The sequence below is a fragment of the Kryptolebias marmoratus genome, linkage group LG14 (assembly GCF_001649575.2).
Source record: "Kryptolebias marmoratus isolate JLee-2015 linkage group LG14, ASM164957v2, whole genome shotgun sequence".
Lineage (NCBI taxonomy): Eukaryota > Metazoa > Chordata > Actinopteri > Cyprinodontiformes > Rivulidae > Kryptolebias > Kryptolebias marmoratus.
The window spans coordinates 3,741,956-3,747,955 of record NC_051443.1 but is presented as its reverse complement, the minus strand read 5'-3'; the positions used below and the strand labels follow the sequence as shown (position 1 = coordinate 3,747,955).

Sequence of the window (6,000 nt, the reverse complement as noted above, 5' to 3'; positions counted from 1 at the left end):
AGGAGAAGCAGCTTTCAGTTTCTATGCACCACAAATTTGGAACAAACTTCCAGAAAACTGTAAAACAGCTGAAACACTGGGTGCCTTTAAATCTCAACTTAAAACCCACCTGTTTAGAGTTGCTTATGGCTAAATTAGGCTTAGAGTGCAGTTTTTTGATGTCTTCGATGTTTTTCTCTTTCTTACTGTTTATTCAATGTCACATGCTGTTTTTATTTTGTTTTTAATTATGTAAAGCACCTTGAAATGCCTTGCTGCTGAAATGTGCTATACAAATAAAATTTGATTGATTTGATTGATTTTTGATGAAGATGTACAACTACAACTGATTAGATTTTAAAGCCAGTCTAATACAAGAGGGTCACCATGACAGTAGAAAATACAAAAATTACTTAATTCCGTCAGTTTTAGACATTCAGCTAGAATCTGGTCTAGCTGAGAGTCATTCCCAACATGTACTTCAAGTGTTGTTCATTGTGAAAAGTCTTTACATGAAACTTTATCATTTAACAGCTGAAGTCAACTCTGTTAGCAAAATATCTCATGAACCATTAGATGGATTTTATTGAAATTTTCAGAAAGCAATCAATGAAGGTACTATACATCTAAACTAATTAATGCCTGGACTAAATTCAATTCAAAATAACCATCACAGCTAATTGACATTAGCCAACATAAAAATGGCAATAACTTTGTCAGTTTTACAGATAATATGTCAGGATCTGTGCTTATTTGTGTTGGGTTTTATGATTGGGTTCTTTTTTGTGATCCTTGTGTTTAAATTTATTCCCTGTGTTTCATATTTATATGTTCTTGTGTAGTTTATCTCCCTGTGATCTTGTGTATCCTGTGTCATCATTCACTCTCCTCAGTAGTTTTTCAGTCAGCCTGCCATGCCCACTTCACCTGTTCACAATTACCTTTCAACTGTTGTTTATTTTGCCCTCACCCTCTGCTCTTTATATTCAGTTTTTGCCATTTCCTCTTCTCCGGTTCGTTGTTGATTACATGCTACAGTTAGGATGATCTCTTTGTGTCTCTCTGCGATCTCCTGAGTTTGTTTACTGTGAGTTTTTGCTGCCTCGTCAACCTTTTGTTTTTGTTAACCTTAATAAATCATTTGGTTCTTTGAAGCTCTGCCTGCATTCTCGGTTCATACTATTAACCTTATATAATGAGCTAAAATTTTATGTGGTTGAGTTTCATTCACAACATATACTTTGAGTGTGACACTTTGCAGTGTTGCATGAGACTGTGAATAACATTACTTCTAAGGTTTGACCAAAATGGCTACAACTCAATCATTTCTCAACATAAAATGACTTTAGTCAGTAGCTCTGGCATAAAAGGTGGTGGGTAATATTCATGTCTTCAAAGAACGCTAGGCTTTTAATTTCTCCTGCCTAAATTTCAGCTAATTAATAAAAAAACATTGTTTAATCATTAAAAAACTATGCTTTTTATTCAGATGGCAATAGTTGCTGTCACCAAGTGGAAAGTTGCCTATGTGACATGTGCTGCACATTAGACAAACACTGCAACAAGATATTTCTAAACATTATTTTGCCTGTTTTTCACAACTGCAATATTCACAGAAAAAGGCACCTGCAGGTACAATAATCCAGCCTGTTTGGGTCCGGTACGCAGCAGCATGTCAGTTGTTTTCACACTAGCACAGCTGAGAAGGAAATGCGAAGAAACGCTGAGATCTGAGCTTTACATGTAAAATAAATGTTTACCTTGCAGCATCCCAGCTGATCCACTGAACACAGGCTGAGGGGCCAAGGCAGATCCAAGTCCTGCAGACGACCCCTCCCCACTACATCCTGGCCCTCTTTCCTCGGTGGTTGGCAGGCACACAACCACCCCTCTCATCCCAGGAAGGAGCTCTGCTTTTGTAATCCTAAATGTGAAACAAGAGAAGGCATCGATTCTGTCTCTTCTTTCCTCCTGTTCCTCTCTGCTGTCCTCGTCTGCACTGAAGAAACTCTGTTACCATGGAGATGCATGAGACTGCAGCTCCATTGGTGGGGTTTGTTGTGATGCAGTGAGTCTGATGGTGCAACCCACCAGACTGATTGTCTTTTTAGTGGGTGCAGCTGTGTAACACTGAGCCAGAATCAGCAGGTAAACAGGAAGTTATTCTGAGTGAGGATGGAAATGAAAAATGGGCTCCGGATGTCCAAAATCTCAACACTAAACCTAATTTAATAGTTTGGGAATATAAAGAAGATCTTTGAGGTTATTATTGCCCACCTCTGAAATGCGTGGTGGGTGATAATTTATTTTGCTAGTATAATAAATTATCACCCAAATTATCATTGCATGTGTTTATTTGTCTGTCTGTTAGCAAAATATCTCATGATTCACTGGATAGATTTTAAAGAAACCTTTGAAAAGCTATCATTGGATGTACATTTACAACTGATTGACTATATGATTGAAATGGCTATAACTAAGTCACTTTTACATACATTGAGTTAAACTTTGATATGGTAGTCCCTGAGATTCATTCACAACAAACTGTGTGAAATCACATAACATCATTTTCAAGATTTGACCAAAACAAATCATCACTAAGCCAAAGTTTAAAGTCATGGTTCACTATTTTGGAAAGATAAATTAGAACTGTGATTGCTTTTTAAATTGAAAGACTTTCAAAACTTCACAAAAATACAGTGTGAGTGCTAAATTTGCTACAAATGACACTGAGTTACTAAAAGCTTTAACTAAGCAGATGCTGAAGCTAAAATGACTAAACAAATACTAACTGTAATAAAACAAAAAAAAATACAAGTTCAAAATAAGAAAAACTGCATCTAAAAGTAACAAGACCAATTCCAAAGTTAAAATCTGTGGAACAGTATATAAAAGCTAAAATTAGCATAGGAAAAACTATAAGTATACTAGAAAAACTATAACTATAAGTATAATAGTTAGACTACTAAATAAATAAATAACAAACAAAACAATTGTTCAAAGTTTGGACTCAACCCCAGTCAAGATACCGCTAAGCACAAAATGACTATAAACTCAGATATATTACAGATATTTAACTAAACATCATTTGTTTAAAGCTTTGCCATTTACTCTATTAGTTGGCAAATATGTCATAAACTACATTTAAATAATATTTTATGAAACTTTAAGAAGGAAATCACTGAATTTACATCTATGTAGCATGAAGAAGCACCTCTGACCTAGCGTCATCTTTCAGTAACTGTTCTTTGAAACTTCGTATTTTGACCCGAGTGAATCTTGGTTGTGGATGTCTAATGGATTGTTTTCAGGCTTGTGTGTGTGTGTGTGTGTGTGTGTCTGATTTATTGTTAAAATGAGATATGCTTTTTTATTATGAAACCTGTTGAAATATGAGAAATTATTATTGATAATTATCTGTGTGCAAATATTCATTATGAGAAATTATTTAATTATTTTTCAATTATATTATTTTTCTCTTTTGACTTACAGGAAAACTGTGCTTAGTTATGCTTGAAGGAATCTTTGGACAGAGTTAGATAAGGCCTTTCTGCAAAAACCACAAGGTTTTTTCACCCAGCATTCTGAATAATAACAAGCTGGGGAGAAAGCCTTGGTGGATGATTGCAATTCAGTTTGTTTGCAATTCATTTTGCAGTCAGTTCAATGTAGGTCATTTTGTGTTTGTCGTGTGATGACCCTCCTTCCCCTCGTTTTGTCTTCATTTCATTTTGTAACCTGACAAAATATTTTGCTCAGTGTTTTATGTCCAGAAGACAAAAGATAGAGAAATAGAAACTTGTAAAAAGAAACTTAAGTTGAGAAAGGAACACCTTTCATACTGTTAAGAAAGAAATGCTCTAGTTTGCATGTCACCTGTCGCCTATGTCCTGCTGCATCAGCTGCATCCTTGCTGACTCTCTGCAAACATCACCGCTTCTTATGTGACCTTGGACGGAATGCTGACCACTGACCCTTAACAGGCTCTGGGTCTTAACCTGCCTCCTTGTTGTGGTTCTGTTGAGACCTGAACAACCTCCAACTTCTTCAAAGACAAAGTGACAAAATTTAGTTTCCTCCTTATTCGGTATAAATACCATGATAAAGATTTATAAATTCAGCTTCAGCTTTTGAGATCTGATAATAAGAGGCGGAATAAATTAAATAATCTAATGTTTGAGTTCCTATTAGGTATAATCAATCTGTTGTTTTCTCAGTCTGACCTTGTGCCCCTGCTTTAACAAGAGCTTGATATGTGGTAAGTTGAAGAGAGGTTATTATCACCCTTTCTTATCCTCATCTATCTGCTACATCTACAACTGATGACCTTTTGGACCTGAGAGTCATTCAGAGCACATACTCTAAGTGCTAACAGATAATGCAATATTGCATGGAATTATGAATAATGTTATTTTTGAGGTTTGACCAAAACAGTTACATCATTTCTCAACATAGAATAAGCTTAGTCTCAAACTACAATTCCAACTAAAAGGTGGTGGGAAATAAGCATTTCTATAAAAATGCTAGGACTTAAATTTTAAAGCCTTTTTTAACACTGGTATTAAAATAAAAAGAGAGCTGAAGACATTTTTAGAGCACACCACATCATGACTAATGAGAACCAAAACTGACATATTTAAAAATGAAAGCAGAAATATATAAAAGGCTCAATAAATAAATAAAAGAACCAAATAAATAAATTATTATGCTTAAAACGCACCAAATAATTTTTAAAAAGGAGAACTTTACCCTATGTTTTATAATTTAACTGACATTCTTATTTCTTCATTTGTAACACCACTACTGTGGCTCCCAAAAATAATATTTTTTCTACTCACCAGCACATTGATTTCTGCCTCTGTGAAATTTTGTTTCTTCACTCTTTTCTCCGTTGTTGCCATTGGTAACCCTGACATAACATTGATCAGTTGGCTCATTTAAATCCACCTTCACATTCACATTGACCTTTTATGGTTGAATGTGGGCGTGTGGAGGGCAGAACCTGAGGTCTGACCTTGTGCGCAAACTCTTAGGTACAGATGTAATTTATAAAGGGAAGTTGCTTGCTGGTGTGTGTGTACATCTCTGCTAGGACTTCACTTCCTCTCAAATAAGAGGTTCTCCTGAAATGGCCAAAAGTGCAGGCATGCACAATTGATCTGCACATGGCTCCTGCTCCTTCCTGTTCACTGACCAATAGTAGAGGAGCTGCACCAAGAAGGGCAGCCCACCTTATTTGCATAATAAGGCAGAAATGTATACGGTAAAGTAAAAAGAGGAGACAGAAAAATGTCAAAACAACACATAGAAATAAAAAGACTTGTGGGGGAAACAAAGAATAAATAAATAAATTAAAGAGACAAAAATGCATCTATAAGGAAAAGGAAAAACAAAAAATATATATTTTATAAACAGTACAATTTAAATTATGTGCTTAAAAATATAGCTTGTTGGAACTAAACTGAAAAAGTAAATAAGAATATCAATTAAATTATAAAACATGGAGTAAAGTTCTCCCTTTTTAAATTAATTGGTGCATTTTAAGCATATTAATTTATTTATTTGGACTTTTATTTATTTATTGAGCCTTTTATATATTTCTGCTTTCATTTTGAATTATGTCATTTTTGGTCTTCCATACATGACATGGTGCAGCGGGATAAAGGACCTACAGAATTCATTCAGCAGTCTCACCTCTTCACCTTTTGTTTTATCTGTGAGCAGCAGGAACAAATATCCTCAGCATGAAATGATTTGTTGATGACTGCTTCTCCCAGAACACACACTCTTTATCTGAGGATCAGCAGATCAGCACTAACAGAATCAGCTCCTGTGCTCTGAAACACCACGGCCCTGCTACACAAAGCTTCACAACATCTGCTGTCATCATGCCTGTTAATTTGTGATATTGTCAAACAGACCTTTCCTCACCAGACTCTGCAGCTGCTCAGTGTGTCTCACACAGGCCTGCTCTGCTGGTATCATCACATGTTACTGACGGCATTTATTGATGCATGCTTT

General features: G+C 35.5%; 1 protein-coding gene across 3 annotated transcripts in view; it reads right to left on the bottom strand.

Moving 5' to 3' along the window:
* Positions 1-6,000, bottom strand: part of LOC108248168 (membrane-associated phosphatidylinositol transfer protein 2) — a 140,378-nt gene that overhangs the window by 121,411 nt on the left and 12,967 nt on the right. For 2 of the 3 annotated variants that reach the window (XM_017436750.3, XM_037979581.1), the window contains exon 2: positions 1,740-1,903. The exons of the other annotated variant lie outside the window; for it this stretch is intronic. The gene's annotated coding sequence lies outside the window, so the exon portion shown is untranslated. The remainder of the gene's footprint in view (positions 1-1,739; positions 1,904-6,000) is intronic. 3 annotated transcript variants of the gene reach the window in all.